Source organism: Hipposideros armiger, unplaced genomic scaffold (genome assembly GCF_001890085.2).
Source record: "Hipposideros armiger isolate ML-2016 unplaced genomic scaffold, ASM189008v1 scaffold_466, whole genome shotgun sequence".
In the NCBI taxonomy this organism is placed as follows: Eukaryota; Metazoa; Chordata; class Mammalia; order Chiroptera; family Hipposideridae; genus Hipposideros; species Hipposideros armiger.
Genome location: NW_017731816.1, coordinates 1,334,777 through 1,355,582, shown reverse-complemented (window position 1 = coordinate 1,355,582; position 20,806 = coordinate 1,334,777). Strand labels below are relative to the sequence as shown.

General features: G+C 42.2%; 1 protein-coding gene and 1 pseudogene across 5 annotated transcripts in view; one reads left to right on the top strand and one right to left on the bottom strand.

The window, feature by feature from the left end:
• SIPA1L3 (signal induced proliferation associated 1 like 3) overlaps positions 1-20,806 on the top strand; it is a 242,337-nt gene that overhangs the window by 26,776 nt on the left and 194,755 nt on the right. The gene's annotated exons all lie outside the window — the stretch shown is intronic.
• On the bottom strand, positions 784-9,957 carry LOC109395343 (60S ribosomal protein L37a-like; annotated as a pseudogene).

The following is a 20,806-nucleotide window of genomic DNA, read 5'->3' as shown; positions in this document are numbered from 1 at the left end:
CTGTTGTTCAGCATCTTAGCTGTAGAGGGCAGTGTCACTGGCCCTCATGTGGGATCCGAACTGGGGCCCTCTGGCGTCCCAAGCCAGCTCTTAACTAACGCGCCACTCGGCCGGCCCAAGATGAGATAGATAATATATTTTCTTCCTAGTTTAATATGGCTTCATTTTTTTTACATCCAGTATCTGGAACTTTTGGTGTTAGGTGTGGGATAAGGATCTTAAACCCACCCTCCACCCATCCCCTACCAGTAGTTAACCAATTGTCCCTGTAGCATTGATTGCATAGTCTATCCTTTTATTAACTTGAAAAACTTAGTATGAGCCAGGCCTTAGCCTAAGTGTCTTAATGTTTACCTTTGAGTCTGCTGCCATAACTCAGTGAAGCAGGTGAGGAAACTGAGGCACAAAGAGGTGACCTTCCTTGCTCACTGTCTCACAACTTGGATGAGGCAGAGTCTGGCTTGGAATAGTGTGGATGTATTCAGTAACTGGCCTCCTTATTTATTTGTAATCGATTTTCAGCAGTTTTTCCTGCTTTGTTAGCAAACCTTCCTTTCATACACTAGTAATAGTTATTCTGATTGTTTCTGTGCCACAGTTGTATGTTTTAGGCCTATTCCCTGCCTCGTTGCTCTAGCCAGAACTTCCTTGGCAATGTCAAATGCCATTGGAGGTCACAGACAGGCATGAGTGCCTCAGATGGGTTTTTGTTGTTTTTGTTGTTGTTGTTACATAAAGTAACCCATTTATTATAGGCTAGCAATGTTTCAAATTGTGGAGCTTCTACTGGTCTTTCAATTCCGTCAGACTTCTGATGGCAGACTTGACTGTGATGGCCGAAGTGGGGTTGCAGGTCCAGGCACCACCAGCTACTGTTTTCCTGCAAGAACCACAGTACCAGATCCCCACAGCTCATCTCTTCATCTTGGTTTTGCCACAGAAGGAGCAAGTGTACTTGGCGTGCTGTCTGATTTCAATTTTCTTCACCATTTTCCTGAGGGAGGCGCCATAATGGGTCCTGTATTTATGGATGATTCCGACCTTTGTGCGTTTAGCCTGTACCTAGCTTCCCCATTCCATTCCCGGGAAACCAGGGCTCAGGGCAAGTCCGGTTCCCTGAGGGCTCCTTAGATGTTTTATCGTGCAGGGCCTCTCTCGATGGGCCTGATTAGGCAGGGACCAGGATTTTCCTGAGTCCCCTTAAGAAGTCCATGGTGACCACTCTGTGGCAATGTCACGAAAGACTCATCTGTCCCCATGGCCAGCCAAACCAGGGAAGAAGCTGGCATCTGGGTTGACAACTTGAGTACAAGCCACAGTGGACAATATTCTGGGGCCTTGATTGACATAAGAAAAAGTCCAGCAAGGGGCTGTGGAGAGCTCAGCAAGGAGGTAGCAGTGAGAGCCTAAACATGGAGAGAGCAGCCTCAGAGATGGCTGCTGGATCTGTGGCTCTGGTTGTCCACCACCCAGATATCGTGAGGGCTGCCATCATACTGCTGGCTTCACATCTCAGCTTTGCTTCTTCTTGGCTGGGTAGCCTTGGGCAACTAACGCAACCCGTCTGTGTGTCAGCCTCATCTTCTGTAAAGTGGAATAACAGCTTTCCTCTAGGTTTTTGTGAGGATTAAATGATCCATGTAAAGTGCTTATGAGGTAGAATAGTGATTGGCAAATAGGAAACATTCAAATATAGTCATGTGCCATATAATGACGAACCGCATATACAATGGTTGTCCCATGAGATTATGACAGAGCTGGAAAATTCCTATCACTTAGTGACGTCATTGCCATGGTAATGGATGCAATGCATTGCCCACGTGTTTGTGGTGATGCTGCGGTAAACACATCCACTGCACTGCCAGTCGTGTAGAGGTATATAGCACATTACAATTATGTACTGTACATAATGCTTGAAATATTGATTATGTTACTGGTTTCTGTATTTCCTATACTATACTTTTTATCATTATTTTAGAATGTACTCTTTCTACTTAACAAAAAAAGTTTGCTGTATGCCAGCAGCAGCCTCATACAGCTTGTGTTTACTGCATCTCCTGATTTGTATCATTTCTCTTGTGCTTGATTTAATCTTGTGTTGTTTTATACAGTAACATGCTGTACCTGCTTGTAGCCTAGGAGCAACAGGCTATACCATACAGCCTAGGTGTGTGGTAGGCTGCACCATCTAGGTGTGTGGAAGTGCACTCTGTGATGCTCACACAATGATAAAATTGCCTAATGATGCATTTCTCAGAATGTATGCCCCGTCGTTAAGCAGGGCATGGCTGTAAATGTTGGTCCTTGTTCCTTTCTCTGTTTCCTCTTACTGTGTTTCTGAGGGCAGGGATAAAGGTCCCAGGAGATGTGCTTAGAGTATGTGTGGGCAGATAGCATCACTCAGGTATTTCCTGCACACCTATGACATGGCACACGAGTGCTAAGGCCACAGCAGGGCTCAAGATAGACACAGTTTCCACTCTTGGAGCTGACATTCTAGAGGGGAGGTGGATACTCAACAACCAGATGCATAATGTAATGTTAAGTAGTGCGATGTGCTATGAAGAAAATAGATCAGGGGAAAGGCTAGAGGATAACAGAGGCTACTATTTCAGCAGAGGTGATCCGGACAGACGTCTGAAGAAGTGTTGTTTGGTCAAGTCCTGAAAGATAAGGAGCCAGCATGGAAACATTTGGGAAAGAGCATCCCAGACAGCACAGCAAGTCAAAGGCCCTGAGGCAGGAGCTTGCAGAGCTTGTTCTAAGAAGTACCAGGTGGTCGGTGTGGCCAGAGGGCAGTGAGGGAAGCCAGAGTGGCAGGAGATGATCACAGAGGGAGCCAGGTGGGAAGTTCTTAGCCTAGGTTCTTATAGTTGAAAATAACAGAAACCTGTGTCAGATCCACTCAGGCCTAAAAGAATTCTGAATTACCTCCTAGAACCTGGGACAGGTGTTGTTTGCTGGCATCACAATCAGTAAGCCCAGAGCCCACAAAGTTTTCTCTCTCTATTTCTCATCTCTGCCTCTTCTTTCTCTTTGCTTCCTCCCTCCCTCTGGGTTTCCCTAGGAATTCAACTGTTCCATAGCTTCTTCTTTTATGGGATGTCCAGTTCCTAGTCACTGGCAAAGACTTAATTGGCAGTCTCCATCCCAGGACAGGGGGTCTGATCAGGGCAATAAGGAGCGCACACACACACACACACACACACACACACACACACACCTCTCTCCCCGCCCTCCCCCACTTTCTTTCTCTTCTCTCTCTCTCAGAAAAAAACAAGGACTTTCAGAAGCCTGGGAGACCCACTTCTTTGCCCTCCTTGCCCAGGGCACCATTGCTTTAATTACATGTGAAACACATCACACTGGTTAAGGACATGGGCGGGATGGCTTTGGTTCAGAGCTCAGCCACTTGCTAGCTGTGTGACCTTGGGTTTATTATTTCACCTCTCAGGGCCTCAGTTTCCTACCTGTAAAATATGCATGATAAAGATTTCTACCTCGGGGGGCCATTAAGAACATTAAATAAATTGATGTATTTATTCTGAGCCTGATAGATGGTAAGCACTCAGGAAGTACACAGGAAGTATTAGTTATCATCATCATCATCATCCTTGTTTTTCCTTCCTGAGTCTGGGGAGTACTCTAATAGTTCAAGCTAGGACTTGGGAATAAATTGATCCCAGCTCCACCCCCAGCAACTAGCTCTGTGACCTTGGCCGAGTGAGGAACTTCTCTGGGAGCCTTGGTTTCTTCATCTGCATAGTAGGGAGAAAAACAAGCAGACAGGGCTCACTCATTATATGTACCTGTATTGTCTGAAATTTGGGTGACTGTGGAAGTTGAAGAGATCCCAGGTATCTGGGCTCAGTGCAGCACTGGGTCCTGATCACACCCCATGAGTGAGCTAATGGTGATGCTGATGTTAGGACCTGCCTCTACAGGGCCCTTCTCTGCCTGGCAGAGCACTTAACTAATTTCCTGAAAGCACGCCAGCCTCCCCCTGGACTGTCAGCTCTGGGAGAGCGGGGCCCAGGTCTGCCCCACCCGTTCCCAGTCCCCTGGCATGCAGCACTGAGTGGGAGCACAGAAAAAGCCACCTTCATCAGGCTTCTCTTGTGAAAGACAGACCTGGAAAAGAGCTTCTCATGAAATGTTGTGTTTGTGTCTGGTCATCCCCACTTTCTAGACAGTGACTCTGAAACCTGGCTGGGCCTTGGCGTCACCCGGCGAATCTTGTTAACAGCTGGGATTCCCTGGCCACGCTCCTGGAGCATCTGGGCAGGTGTGGCAGATGATCATCTGCCGCTGTGTCTGCCCAACAACTGTTCACTGTTCTTTTGGGGTTTTCCTTTGGGGAACTGTCCTTCCTCCATCCAGTCCATCCATTTATTGAGCCCTCCCACTGTGTGTATGGCACTGCTTAATCTAGGCACTGGGGATGTGGCAGTGAATCAGATAGACAGACAGCCCTGCCCTTGAAAATGGAATGAGATAACAGCACAGTCATGGGTCGCTTAACAACGGGGAATGTTCTGAGAAAGGCATCCTTAGGTGATTTTATTGTGTACGGACATCACAGAGTGCACTTACTTGTAAACACCTAGATGGTGCAGCCTACCACACACGTAGGCTGCATGGTATAGCCCAGGAGTCGGCAAACTTTTGAGACGGAAGAGCCGCCAGGGGTCGGCAAACTGCAGCTCACAAGCCACATGTGGCCCTTTGGGTACGTACATGTGGCTCTGAAGTAAAAATTCAAAATGAAAATAAAACTATCATAGTTTCATTTATAATATTACTTTAAATTTTCCTTATTAGTAAAAATATATTTATGGCTCTCAAATAATTTTTAAATTGTTGTGAGGGACAGGATTGGTTCTTCCAGGGGTCGACAAACTTTTGAGACGGAACATACCCAAAGAGCTGCATGTGGCTTGCAAGTTGCAGTTTGCCGACCCCTGGTATAGCCTGTTGCTCCCAGGCTACAAACTGGTACAGCATGTTATTGTACTGACTACTGTAGGCAGTTGTCACACAATCGTATATGTGTATCTAAACATCTACACATAGAAAAAGTACAGTAAAAATATGGTAGAAAAGATAAAAATTGGGCCGGCCAAGTGGCGCATTGGTTAAGAGTTGGCTTGGGATGCCAGCTCTGAGTAGGACCCTGGTTCGGATCCCACATGAGGGCCAGTGACGCAGCGCCCTCTACAGCTAAGATGGTGAACAACAGCTCGACCTGGAGCTGGGCTGCCGTGAGTCGCCAGCAATGGTGTAGGCTGCAGCCCCTGCTGCAGTGGGCAGCCGTAAAGTTACCGTGAGTGGCTGGCAGCCAGCGTGAGCAGTTGGCAGCCGGCACGAGCTGCCGTCCAGAGGCTGGCAACCAATCTGCCTCACCCGGGAAGAGTGCCATGATAATGCCAACATGGGCCAGTGAAGCAACGTCCTCCACAACTAGACTGAGGAACAAAAGGACAGCAACTTGTCTGTTCCCCTTCCCTGATTCCCCAACGCTGTTCTCCTCCCCCCATTCCCCAATAAAATCTTAAAAAAAAAATAATAATGAAAGATAAAAATTGATACACCTGTATAGGATACTTACCATGAATGGAGCTTACAGGACTGGAAGTTGCTCTGGGTGAGTCATGAGTGAGTGGGGAGTGAATGTGAAGGCCTAGGACATTGCTGTACACTGCTGTAGACTATAAACATTGTACACTTAGGCTACACTAAACTTATTAAAACTTTTTTTCTTCAATAATTAACCTTAACTTACCATAACTTTTTTACTTTATAAGCTTTAAAATTTTTAGCTTTTGACTCTTCGTAGTAACATTTAGCTTAAAACACAAACACATCGTACAACTATCCAAAAATATTTTCTTTCTTTATATCCTTATTCTAAGCTTTTTGTATTTTAATTTTTTTTTTGGTTTTGCTTTTTAAACTTTCTTGTTCAAAACTAAGACAGAAGCACGCACTAGCCTAGGCCTACACAGGGTCAGGACCATCGACAGCACTGTCTTTCACATCTTTCACATCTTGTCCCACTGGAAGGTTTTCAGGGGCAGTAACAGACATGGAGCTGCCATCTCCTATGATAACAATGCCTTCGTCTGGAATACCTCCTGAGGGTCCTGCCTGAAGCTCTCCTGCCTGAGGAGGTATCACCCTTTTCAGAAATATGCCCATGGTGTTTTGCTTGTAAGTAGTTAATGCACCATGAACATTCTTCTCTGTTAATGAAAAACTTTCGGTGTTGGGATTCATGTTTTCAAACTTTTTAAGGAGCTTGTTGAGGTCTGCTAAATCTTCACTATGAATTTTCTTGGGGGTTGTTTTTTATTCTCCTGCAGTTTCCTTTTCTCTTGCCTCTTCTTTAGCTGTGCATCCTATCCCAGTTCCAACAACTCATTAGTTAATTTCTCAGGAACCACTTTTAGGAGTTCCCCAATGTCATCCTCACCCACATCCAGGTTAAAAATGTCAACTACAGCCTTGTGGATTTTTGCAACCTTTGTGCTCCGACGTTACAATGTCACTAGGTGAAAGGAATTTTTCAGCTCCATTATAATCTTATGGGGCCACCATTCTATATGCAGTCCGTCATTGACCGAAATGTCGTTTTGCGGTGCATAACTGTATGTTACAGTTATAGATTATAAGTTATACAATATATAACTGTATATTAGATAGCAGGATTATATCACTGTCACTTTCTGATTTCAATAATTGTACAGTAAGTGAGAGGATATCATTATTAGGAAACACCCATTGACTGCTGTAGGGGTTAAAACAAGAACAAATTCATCGAAAAAGGGAGGCAAACCAGTGTTGGTCAGAAATCATGAAAATGACTAAAATGTTTATGTTTTTTCAGTTTTGGGGGTATTGTCATGAAGACTCAGCCATACTGAAATGCTTCATTGTACAGAATAGATTTCTGTTCAAGAAATCAATGCACTGTTTGCACAATTTTGAGTTTAAAGATTCTAAAAACTAGAGTTGGTAGGATGTTTATAGATTATTTTCATTTTCTTCTTTATACTTTAATGTATTTTTCACATTTTCTGGAAAGAACTTTTAGAAACAGGAGGCCTTTTCCTGTTTCAATACACATCTTTGGCTAGAGCTGCCAGGAAAGAGGTGCTTTCTTTCTACTGGGATGCTAAATTGTGGGGCATAAGCCTAATGCTGTTGGGGGCCATCTTTGTCCATAGGGTTGAAGAGAAAAGAGATGGAAATGATTGGTTCCTGATAAATTTTTTGGGTAACTGGAAGTCGGAATAATCCGTGAGCTTTTCAGGAACTTGAGCTAAAAAAATTTTTTTTCTCTCGAGCCAGTTTGAGTTGGGTCTCTGCCACTTGCAATCAAGAGTCTTAGAAGAAAAAATGCTCCTTGATTTACAATGGCGTTTTGTCCTGATAAACCCATCATAAGTAGAAAATATCGTAAGTCAAAATGCGTGTAATACACCTAACCTACTGAACATCATAGTTTAGTCTCTCCTACCTTAAATGTGCTCGGACACTTACATTAGCCTACAGTTGGGCATTATCTTGAGTTGCCTCTCAAGAGTCATTGCCTTGCTTCCTCTTCGTCTTCTTACCAGAATCAGGAGACATAAATGGGTGTTTTGTAGACATGATGTGGGATGCAAACACACAAAACACAATATCCGAAAAACGCTGGCTACACAGCACACTGTAGAGTATCCGTTGTTTACCCCTGTGATCGCATGGCTGACTGGGGGCTGCAGCTCACTGCCACTGCCCAGATATCCCCGACATATCACTAGCCCAGGAAAAGATCAAAATTCCAAATTCGAAGTACAGTTTCTACTGAATACTTATCGCTTTTGCACCATCAGAGAGAAAAAATAGTAAGTCAAACCATCGTAAGTTGGGGACCATCTGTGATATAGTCATTTTAGTATGTCCTACAGTCTGTATCTTCAGAATTCGCCAGAAATTATTTGTATGAATCAGATGTTTGAGAACCACTTTGCTAGACTTTTCTGAGTGCTGGTTCTCAGACTTAAGTGAGCAATAGACTTGCTTGGGGAGTTTGTTAAAAATACAGAGGCTCTGCTCCAAACTGCTGGGCCTGGGGCAGTGGGGCCTGAATTTCTGAGTTTTGAGCAACATCCTGGTGATTGAATGCACATCAGAGATTGAGAACCACTCGAATAAAGGGCAAGGATCATGCCCAGTCTAAGACCTTACCCACAGAGCGGGCCCAGGGTCTTTCTTGAATATGAAAGTAGAATTTGAATCTAGATCTTTGGAAAATCATTCTTTTCCTGCCCTGCTGTGCACACTGCGTCACATTTTTTTGGTTAGATATGTGAACTTTATTAGTATAATGGTTTTAACCTGTCTGTAGCCCTTCAAGTAAGTTTAGAAAGAGCTAGATACAGTTCATGCTGAAAGGTTGCTTCAGATTCACAACAAAATCTGCTTTTGACAAATTTTGATAGTATTGGAATTATTCACTGATTTAGTTGGAGGTAATTTATAGTGAATGCTTCCCCTGTGTGTGTGTGTGCGCGCGCGTGCTTGTGTGGTACACACGCATATACACGTGTGTACCCATACTTGTTTGAAGGTGAAGGAAGGGCCAAAGCCCTTTTACTTGGGTGAAAAGGAATCTTTTGAGTTGACCCGCTGGGCTAGAAAATCTCTTTTTAAATACTGTCTTGTAGCAGCTTTGGTTTTGAGGCCTGGGAGAGCTGGGTGAGGGCGGTGTGGGGCCTCACTGACTGCCCTGCTGGATCTGACCCCAGGCACGTGTGATTTTGCCATTGCCTGAAGTCTGTTTTTCCCCACGATTTGTACCTCATGCTGAGTTCTGTAGCTCCAGGAATTAGGGTGTGAGTTGGCCAGGATTATTCCAGTTTAAGCTGAACATCTTCAAATATTTTTGTTTCTGTCCCCTCACAAGAATTTTGATAAACCTCACCTTCTTGTACATTATAAAGCTAACATATGTAATAATTTTATGGTACCTTTAAAATTTTCTTATTTGTGAGAGAAAGAAAATATCATATATTTTGTAAGATGAGATAAGATGAAGATGGACTACAATTGAAATATTTTATGATATGGTTAGATAAAATAAAGCCCACAGAATCTGAAAAAAGTCAAATAATTTTTCCCTGGGAATTTTTGTGTTTTTTTTTGTTCGTTATTTTTTTTTAGCTGAGCCATCCTGCCACCTGTTGGCAGCTCAGCGGCTGCTCAGCTCGGGCCAGGACTCGAACTGCTGTTGCTCAGAGCTCCAACTCTTGAGCAAACTCTTAACCAACTGAGCCGCTTGGCGAGCCCTTCCCTGGGAATTTTTTCCAGTGGATTTAAAAAAACTGGGTGGTCCTGCAAAACATTCCACTTAAACAAATCAGGGCCCCAAATATAAATTTGCTTTGACTGCTTTGACTGTTCTGAATTTAGGGGAGCCCAGCATGGGCCAGAATATCCTTTTTTAAAGCCAAGTTTCATATTTAACAGAAAGATGTGTAAGTCAGGGAAGGACAGGCAAGTCTAGGGGCTTAAGGAGCTTTATTATTCATTAAAGACTACTTCCCCAAACCATATTTTGATATTTTCTGTTGTTTGGCGTCCTAGAGGTTTACCTACCCTGGGTAGTTCTTGGGAAGAGGTGGGCGGATGTGCAGTGGGGGGTGGGCGATTGGGAAGGCAGGCGGGATTGCCTTCAGATCTGTTCTAGGAAGTTGAATTCCTGGAAGTTGAGGACCTGAACATGACCTCCCTTAAAAAAGTTTTGCCCTTGGATCCATTGGAGGTCTCCAGAAGCCCCTGGGGATAAGCACATCCAAGCCAGAAGCCTAAAGAATCTGGCTGCTTTTTATTTTACAGAGGAGGACGTCCAGAGGTAGGTAAGGTTACAGAGATGGTTGACTGGTTCACCACCACCACCATAATCACCACCATCATTGCAGACTCAGTTTCTCTCATCTCCTGGCTCTGTAGGCTTCTTCCAACTGTGTGCAACCCGAGCCTGGTCCTGGGAGCACTCTGGCAGCCCTGGGCGCCCTGGCCAGACAGGACAGTGTCTAAAGGAGTAGGAAGCCAGGCACCTGTCTTCTGAAACCGCCACAGGTCTCTCCTGATGTCTCTTTGGTCCAGCTGGCGTAGGCCAGCCCATCTCCTAGAGATAAGTAACAAACTGTCATGTTAGGATGTAAAATGCTTGAAACATCACTTCCTGATCACTAAACAATTAATATGGTGGCTAAAATACCAGCCACATATGCCTTAATACCACGAATCCCCTCTAGTCAACACCTCAAACTTGTGTCACCTCCTTTGACAGCTGTTTTCATGACCACACATGTTCTGACTTCTACTGATTGTATTTAAAATGTAACCTTGAGACTCTCCCGCTCATCATTTTGTTAAAAATGTTGTAATGAATTTTGAGAGCATAACATTTTCTCATATACAAATTAGGTGAAAACACATAAAAAACTGTATACATTCCATGAAGTTTGGGTATTAAAAACCGGAGGCATTTTACCGGGGAAACAATGTTAGCTTGAAAGACATTCTTTGCAGTGGCACCTAGCCGATAATAAGCCCTCAATAAATGTTAATTGTTATTATTGGTGAGGTGTTTGTTCAATTCTGTAATACCACTTTTCCCCTAAACTAACAGTGGCTAATAATGTAGTCATTCAGAAAACGTTTGTTGAGTGATTTAGGAGGAAGCAGGGTAGTGATGGAATTGACAGCATTGAATAGCCCTGGAATTAGACCTAAATTCTAATTCCACCTCTGCCACCTTTCAGCTATGTGTCCTAGAACAAATCGTTTAATTTATCTAAGCCTCAGTTAATTTCCTAGTAAAAATAAAAAAGAGGATTAACTCAAAGGGTACTGAATCAGTAAGGATAGGTTAGGGCATGCTGCTGTAATAAATAACTCTAATATCTCAGTGGCATAAAAGACTACAGATTTATTTCTCATTAATACCATATATTCCTCATGGGTTGGTAGCATTCTCTCCTCTACCTCATCCTCATTCAGGACCCAGGTTCCACTATGTGGAGCAGGTTCACTCATGCTATAAGGGAGAGATAGGGGATTGTGTTGGGTTGTTGGAAAACTCATGATGCATTTTTGCAACGAAAAACAGAAAAAAGACTTCATGACTTTTCCGACAACCCACTATATCAACTCTCAGTGAGCCCACGTGACCAGTGTAAATCTCACGGCCACAGCTAACTTCAGGGTGGTGGGGAAGTGTAGTTCTGCTCTGTGCCTGAAGAGTGAATCAGAACTAAGAATGAGAACATTATTGTCTGCCACAATTGCCGTGAGGTGTAAATGAGATACATTTTGAAGCACTAGCACATGTCGCATTGAAAGTAGGAAAAATCTAAGTGCTATTTTGTTATGGTTGATGATGATAAGAGAATAAGTGGTTATTACTTTTCATCCTGCAAATTGCAGTGGGAGCTGGTGGATGAGCTTGGTGACTTAGGTGCTGGCCTGGGTTCCAATCTCAGTCCCCCCATTTGCTAATCCTGCTATTAAAGAAGTGCTATAGTAGTGACTTCCTGGGGATGTGTGTGTTTGATGTTCATGCATGAAGGGGATAAGCCCAGAACCTGCATTGGATAGTCAAAAGTGTGTTGTTACTGTTATCAGCAATGTTGTTTCATTAGCTGGTCCTGCGTATCCTACATGGGGTAAATTGAAAATTCCCGGGAGTATTTGAGGTCTTGCTTCCTGGCAATTGTCATCAGTTTGGGCTCAAATAAAACTCAAAAAAATGCAAAAAATAAAATTACCTAGCCACTTCTCTTTTCTCTTGCACCCAATTCATTCCCTCCATGCCCTACAGGTTTTGATATGTCATTTCTCATGAGTCATTTCTAAAGGATTAGCAAATTTTAAACACCTTTGTTGAGGTATAACTTTTTGCATTTGGTTTCTGTCATTAACATAATGTTTTTTAGGTTCTCCATGTTATAACATGTATTGGTAATTCATTCCTTTTTATTGCTAAATAAATCTTTTGTATGGGTATGGCACATTTGTTCGCCAGTTGACCGATACAGGCATACCTCGGAGATATTGTAGGTTCACTTCCAGACCACCGCAATAAAGTGGGTATCAGTAAAGCGAGTTGTCATCCTTTTGCTGGTGGAGGGTCTTGTCTTTGATTTGTAAAAAACCGAACATCTGTAAAGTGCAATAAAGCGAGGTATGCCAATATTTGGATTGTTTCCAGTATTGGGCTATTATGAGTAATGCTTTTACATTACATTAATGTAGAAGTCTTTTTTTTTTTTTTTTAAGATTTTATTTGGGAATTGGGGGAGGGGAACAGACAAGTTGCTGTCCTTTGGTTCTTCAGTCTAGTTGTGGAGGACCTCGAGTTGTGGAGGACCTCGCTTCACTGGCCCAATTGGTATTATCATTGCTCTCTTCCCGGGTGAGGCAGTTGCTCGCAAACCATTGGATGGCGGCTCTAGGCAGCTCACGAAAGCTCACGCCCTCTGCCAGCCAGCCGCACTGCAGCCTACGCTATCGCCGGCGACTCACAGTAGCCCAACTCCAGATCGAGCTGTTGTTCACCATTTTAGCTGTAGAGGGTGCAGCGTCACTGGCCCTCAATGTGGGATCCGAACCACAGCCCTGCTGCTCAGAGCTGGTGCTCCCAAGCGAGCACTTAACCAGCTGAGCCATTCAGCCGGCCCTAAATTTTTTTAATTTATTTTTTTATTATTAGTTTCAGGTGTACAGAACAATGCAATAGTTATCCTTTTCACCCCTCACAAAGTAACAGCTCCCCTCCCCCCATCCATTGCCTTCCCACCCCCGATATCATACTTATCTATTATAATTCCATTGACTCCATTCCCACACTCTACTCCACATCCCGTGACTATATGTATATATAATTATAGTTGACATATAATATTATTCAACATCAGCTTCAGAAATACAGTGCGGCGGTCAGGCCTCTACACTGTCTATGAAGTGGTCTCCCTAACAAGACATGAGTCCATCTGGCCCCCTAAAATATATTTACAACATTATTGATTATATTCCCCAGACTGTCTTTTCTGTCCCTGAGGCCATATTGTAGTTACCAATTTGTATTGTCTTGTCCCTTCCCCTTCTCCTTCGTGATGTTATTTCTTTAAGCATTTTATGGCATTCTTCAATGAAGCCATGTGAGGCTGGACTTTTCTTTGTGAGAAGATTTCAAATTACTAATTCAATTTCTTTGTAGGTCTGTTCAGAATCTCTGTTTCTTTTCAAGTCAGTTTTGGTAATTTGTAACCTAGGAATTTCTCCACTAAATCTATGTTGACTAATTCGTTAGCATAAAAATAGTTCATAGTATTTCCTCATACCTCTTTTAATTTCTTTAAGGTCAGAACATTTTTCATTTCTCATAATTTCCATCTTCTCTTTTCTGTTTTGGTTATTTTAACTAAAGATTCGTTCATTTTGTTGATCTTTTCAACGAGAACCAACATTTAATTGAATTGACTTTTTGTCTCTTGTCAGTTTTTAATTTCATTGATTTCTGCTCTGTCCTTTAATATTCTTGCTTTGAGTTTAGTTTGCTCTCCTATTTCTAGATTCTTCAAGAAAGCTTAAGTTATTGATTTGAAATCTTTGTTTTCTAATGTAGGCATTTAATGCTGTAAATTTCCTTTAAATACTGCTTTAACTACATACTATAAATATTGATATATTGTGTTTTTGTTTCATTCAGTTCAAAATATTTTGTAATTTCCCTTGTGATTTCTTCTTTGAGTCATGAGTCATTTAAAAATATCTTGTTTAATCCAAATATTTGGAGGTTTACCAGATTTCTTTCTCATGTTGTTTTTAGTTTAATTCCATCATGATGGAATAATATACTTTGTATGATTTCAATACTTAAAATTTTTTTACCTTTTTATTTTGAAATAATTTAAACCTCACAAGCAGTTCCAGCAATACTACAGATGGGACACATGGATGTCTACATGGAAGAGAATGAACTTGGACCCTTACCTCATGTCATATATAAAAAGTAACTAAAAGTAGATCATAGACCTAAGTGTAAGAGCTGAAACTATAAAACTCTTAGAAGAAAACCGAGCATATCTTTGTAACCTTTGGTTAGATAGTGTTTTTTTTCAAATATGACATGAAAAGCGTAAGCAACAAAAGATTTCTTCAAAATAAAAAGTTTTGTGATTCAAAAGACACGATCAAGAATGTGAAAAGACAGTCTCTAGAATGGGAGATGCTATTCGCAAATCATATGTCTCGTAAGAGATGTGTATCAGGAATATACAAAGAACTCTTACAACTTGACATTATGAAAATAAAGAACCTAATTTAAAAATGGACAAAGGGTTTGGATGCATATTGCTCCAAAAAATATATACAAATGGCTTATAAGCATATGAAAATATGCTTATTTTCATTAGTCATTAGGGTAATGCTAATCAAAACTACAGTGAGATTCCACGTCACACTAACTAGGATGGCTATAACTAAAAAGGTGGACAATAACAAGTGTTGGCAATGAAATGGGGAAATTGGAAGCCTCATACATGTCTGGTAGGATTGTAAAGTGGTGTAGCCACTTTGGAAAACAGTTGGGCAGTTCCTCTAAAGTTACAGAGAGTTACCATTTGACCCAACAGTTCTACTCCTAAGTATTTACCCATGAGAGATACAAACATGCCTACACAATAACTTGCACACAAATGTTCATAGCAGCATTATTCATTATGCCTCAAAGTGGAAACAACCCAAATGTTCATCAACTGATGAATGAATGGATAAACAAATGCAGTATATACACACAATAGAATATTCTGCCATAGAAAGGAATGAAGTACTGATATATACTACAACGTGAATGAACCTTGAAAAAATGCTAAACGAAAGAAACCAGCCACATAAGATCACATATTATATGATTCCACTTATATAAAATGTTCAGAGTAAGCAAATCTATAGACAGAAAGTAGATTGTTTGTCTAGGACATGGGGTGTGTGAGGGGGAATTGAAAGTGATTGCTTTTATCAATTTATTTTTGGGTCGATAAATATTTTCTAAGCTTAGGTTGTGGTTGAATGGTTGCACAACTTTGTGAATATACTAAAAACCATTGAATTTTATACTTTATGAGAATAAATTGAATCCATTTATGTTTTATGTGATTATTGGTATGTTTGGATTAACATCTGCCATTTTGCTATTTTCTGTGTCTTGTGTCTACTTTCCTCTGTTCCTCCTTTATAGCTTTCTTTCTGATAATTACATATTTTCTAATGTTTTACTTTAATTTCTTTGAGTTTTAAAAAACTTTTTCTTGTTATTTCTTTAGTGGGTCTCCAGGATTTACAATATGTACTTAATTTATCACCATCTACTTCAGATTAACACTAAAACTTAGGTCCAGTTAAATATAGAAACTACTATAGCTTCATTTCCTTCTCCCTCTTTTGTTATAATTGTCAAGTATATTTTTATATGTTACAAACCATAGTACAGTTTTGCAATTGTTTTATTAATTCTTACATCTTTTAAATCAAGAGAAGAAAAAATTAATGAGTCCTTTATATTTACCTATGTATTTACCTTTTCTGCTGTTCTTTACTTCTTCTCGTCAATTGGCGCTACTGTATGGTGACATAAGGAGTCATCAGTACCATAGGTCCTTTCAGCCTAAATGACTTTTTATAATATTTCTTGCAAATCAAATCTGGTAACAGTGAATTCTCTCAGTCTTCGTCTGGGAATGCCTTTATTTCATATTGATTTTTGAATGATAGTTTTGCTGGATATAGAATTTTTGTTTGATAGGATTTATTTTTTTCTTCCAGCATTTAGAATGTGTTATCCCGATGCCTTTAGGCCTCCATTGTTTTCGGTGGGAAAAGAGCTGTTGATTACATTGATGATGCTCCCTGGGCATAATAAGCTATTTTTCTCTTCCTACTATAAAGACTTCCTCCTTGTCTTTGTCTTTCAACAACTTGACTGTTTTTTTTAAAGATTTTTATTGGGGAATTGGGGGAGGGGAACAGACAAGTTGCTGTCCTTTGGTTCTTCAGTCTAGTTGTGGAGGATGTCACTTCACTGGCCCATGTTGGTATTATCATTGCACTTTTCCCAGCTGAGGCAAATCGGTCGCCAGCCATTGGACGGCCGCTCACAGCGACTCTTGGCAGCTCACACTGCTGTCAGCCACTCACGGTAGCTTATGGCAGCCCACTGCAGCTCCACTGCAGCCTACGCCATCACTGGCGACTCATAGCAGCCCAGCTCCAGGTCGAGCTGTTGTTCACCATCTTAGCTATAGAGGGCATAGCGTCACATAGCTGTAGAGGTCCGCATGTGGGATCCGAACCAGGGACCTGTTCCTCAGAGCCAGCATTCCCAAGCCAACTGTTAACCAATGTGCCACTCGGCTGGCTTAACTTGACTATGTTGTATCTAGGTGTGGATCTCTTTTTGATCTATCTTCTGTCGAGTTTGTTGGACTTTTGGAAGTGTAGGCCAATATTTTCCATTAAATATGGGATGATTTTGGCCATTATTTATTCAGGTTTTTTCCCCCCAGCCCTTTCTCTCTCTCTCCAGCCCCTTCTGGGACTTTTACTGTGCTTATGTTGATATCCTTGACATGTCTATAAGAGTCTATTTATTTCTATTCAATTTTTTTTCTTTTTTTTCTGTTTCAGATTTGATAAGTTCTGTTGATCTATCTTTAAACTCACTGGTTCTCTCTTCTGCCATTTCAACTCTGATGTTGAACCCTTCTGGTGAACTTTTAAATGTTGGTTATTGTAATTTTCAACTTGAGAATTTCCTATTAAAATTTTTTTTCTGTGGGGCGGCTGGTTAGCTCAGTTGGTTAGAGTGCACTGCTCATAACACCAAGGTTGCCGGTTCAGTCCCCACATGGACCACTGAGATGTACCCTCCACAACTAGATTGAAACAAGTACTTGACTTGGAGCATCTGATGGGTCCTGGAAAAACAGTGTTCCCCAATTAAAAAAAATTTTTTTTCAATTTATTTATTGTCGCTACTTTAATTCTTTAAACATGATTTCCTTTAGTTTGTGAACATATTTATAGTAACTATTTGAAGTTTTTGTCTGCTGAGTTCAACTTCTGGGCCCTTTCAAAGATAATTTGTATTAAGTGCTTATTTTTTGAGTATGGGTCACACTTTACTCTTTATTTCTGTGTCACAATTTGTTGTTGTTGTTGAAAACTGCACTTTCTAGATCATATATTATAGCACCTCTGGATTCTGATCCCTCCCTTCCTCAGGCCATTGTTTGTTGTTGTTTTCTTTTAAGTTGCTTTGTTTTGTATTGTTTGTTTAATGACTTGACTGGGCCAATTCTTTGTAGTCTTGTATGGAGACCGATGTCTCTGTTCTTTTCTTTAAAAAAAAAAATTTCTGAATTTTAAGTGTAAGTTACTAGGGGTTGCCCTTGGTTCTGTATGGTTTAGTGGTTAGCTAATGCTTGATCAGAGGTTGTGCTAAAAATGTGAGCCAGTAAGGCTCCACCTTTTGCCGTTGGATTGTGTGTGGGTTGGGAATATTTTCAAAGTTCAAGCAGTTGATGAATCTTCCCCAGATATTGCTTTGTGCTTGGCTGTCTGGTGTCTTCTTTGTGCACTCTTGAGGCCTCATGTTCAGTCAGGGATGTGTGGGCAGCTAGGACCCTCTCTAGTCTTCCCAGAGCTTGCATACAGCATTGCATGTGAATTTTATTGCTGATTGTTGGGAGAAAGAATTTTTTTTTTTAAGATTTTGGGGAATTGGGGGAGGGGAACAGACAAGTTGCTGTCGTTTTGTTCTTCAGCCTAGTTGTGGAGGACGTTGCTTCACTGGCCCATGTTGGTATTATCATTGCACTCTTCCCGGGTGAGGCAGATCGGTCGCTGGCCTCTGGACGGCCCGCTCACGGAGGCTCTTGCAGCTTGCTCTGGCTGCTGGCCGCTCATGCTGGCTGCCAGCCACTCACGGTAGCTTATGGCAGCCCACTGCAGCAGGGGCTGCAGCCTACGCCATCGCCGGTGACTTGCGGCAGCCCAGCTCCAGGTTGAGCTGTTGTTCAGCATCTTAGCTGTAGAGGGCAGTGTCACTGGCCCTTATATGTGGGATCCGAACCGGGGTCCTCTGGCGTCCCAAGCCAGTTCTTAACCATCGTGCCACTCAGCCGGCCTGGGAGAAAGAATTTCCTGAGCTTCTCATTTCTCCATCCCAGAAGTCTGGTTGTCACTTTTGACTTTTGATTTTCTGTTTAGTTGAAGACATACCCAGAAGTATTTTATAAATTCCAAATATGTAACCCTGGCTGAACATTCTGATCCATTGGGGACATTTAAAAAATTGTTGCCTTTGTTTTTTGGGGGTTTGTTGTTTACCTTTTACTTTAGATTATGAACAAATTCCAGAAATATAGAAGTAGAGCATATATTATCTATACTGACAAATCTTGTCTCATTTATATTGTGACTTCACCTGCCACCTGCCACTTATTTTGAAGCAAGTATTACACGTCATTTTACCCATAAACATTTCATTAGTTCTAACAGGAGGTCTCTTTTTAAAAACATAACCACAGTACAATTATTATAGCTAAAATAATTAATAGTAATTCCTTAATATCATCAGGTAGACTTGGGGAATTTGAAAAATAAGATGCCCAGTCCAGTCAAATCAGACTCTGGGGGTGAGGCCTGGGCATGAGGATATATTAAACTCCCCAGGTAATTGTTACATGCAGCTGAGGTTGCAAACCATTGAGTTAGGTTTCTCTTTATCCTTTTCCAAATTTGTGCTTCATTTCTAGTTTAAATGCATTAGAGTCAGAGTATTGTGATAGGAAAGATTATTTTTTGGAGAATTTGAGATTTTTTTTCTTATTGTGACATAGGATCTATTTTTATGAACATTCAATGGCTATTTTATAAGACTGACTCTCATCTGTTTCTGGTAAAAAGAGTTTTGTATAAACTTTGAGAATTAAGTTGTTGGCTTGTGTTATTCAGATTCTCTCTAGCCCTAGTTTGGGCTAACTTTATCTGTTACTCTCCTACAAGGAGTTGGCGAGGGTGGGGGGAGGCGGGGAGAGAGAGTTTTTCCCTTCCCATAGTGATTGCGATTTTTGTCAGTTCATAAATTTCTAATGGTTTTTGTTTTAAACATCTGGATTCATATTTCCTTCATAACTTTAGCCATGAAAAGTTGAGGGAAACAGCAGCAGATTGTCTTCTACCCACCCCTCAGTTCCCACATTTCTGAGTCCTTAATTATAGTTAGAAGTGTTCTGATGTCAGTGTCATCAAATGTGTTGGGTGACACCAGATGCCATTTCAGTCCTTTTGTAATCGCCCCATCTCTCTACTGGTAATGTTAGGGGCCCAGCCTTCGGCTAGGCCTTCGGTATGTCTGGATGTTGCCACCTCCCGCCCACCTGGAAAGCACCTGCTGCATTTCTGATCTTTGTGTGTGAGCACTTTGGGGAAATGTGTACATTACAAGCAGCAAGCTGTGATTTAACGGCTGATTTTCACATGGCCCAGCGTGTGCTGGGCTAGCTCTCCACCCCCTCTGTAGTACCATTTGGTCTAAACACAGACAGAGTGCCCTCCCCACCCCCACTCCCCTGCTGTGTGATCCATGGCTCACTGTTTTTCCCGAAATAAGTGCTAATTGGTTTTCAATTCTACTTGGATTTTAATGCTGCCCACTGCATCTTTGGTTCAGAAACACCGTTGTGTTTGAAGAAATGTTCCTCAGGAGGAGGAATCAGCATGGCAGGGAGCTGGCCAGCTCTGCCCTTCCCAGATTGCCACAGTGGCCGTGGGCCTGTGCCAGCCACGTGCACCACCTTGCTTAGGCTCAGTGAGAGAGGCTTTGCAGAGACTCGCTCATGATGGCAAGGATAGGTTTGGACAGAGCTCCCTCTCCTACATGTGTGAAGAGCGCGGGGCCATGGTTCGTGGGGGCTGGAGGAATGTCATTTGACCATCTTGGAGTGGTGGGTCATGGACTCCTGATCTGGGATCCAGGACTGTTCCTGTGTCTTCTGGACAACTCCTGCCAGAGCCACCTCCCTCCGTGTCGCCCATCTGGGGCCAGCTCTGTTCTCCAGTCTTCTGTGGAAGGGAGAGGCTGGATCGTGTGGTGCCAGCCATCTGGGGTGGGGAGGTGATTTTGATCCGCCTCCACCCTCCTCCAATGTTTTCTTTTGCTCAGAATACCGTCCAGGATTGTCCCACTCTACTGCTGCCGCAAAGGCCTGCACCTCTGCAGCTGTTCTCTTCCGTTCTCACCCGCCCAGGCATTGGGGCAGAGGAAGGCAGATGTCAGTCCTGCAGATGGAGACCAGGGGCACATGGAGGGCTCAGGACTTTTCTAGACCCCATGGTAGTGGGGAGTAGTTCCCACAGGCCAGAGGAACAGTATAGTGGTTAGAAATACGTCCTCCCAAGGGAAATTTGGTGTGGGTGACCACACCCACTCTAGACCTCAGTTTCTTCTTCACAGCATTAGTTTGCTAGGGCCGCCATAACAAAGTAGCATAAACTGGGTGGCTTAAACATCAGAAACTTAAATTGTCCTACAGTTCTGGAGGCCAGGAGTCAAGATGAAGGTGTAGGCAGGGTTTATACCTTCCGAGGACCCTGAAAGAGAATCTGTTACATGGTGGTTTGCTCGCATTCTTTGGCTGCTACTGCATCATCTCAGTCTCTGCCTTCATCTTCACATGACGTTCTCCCTGTG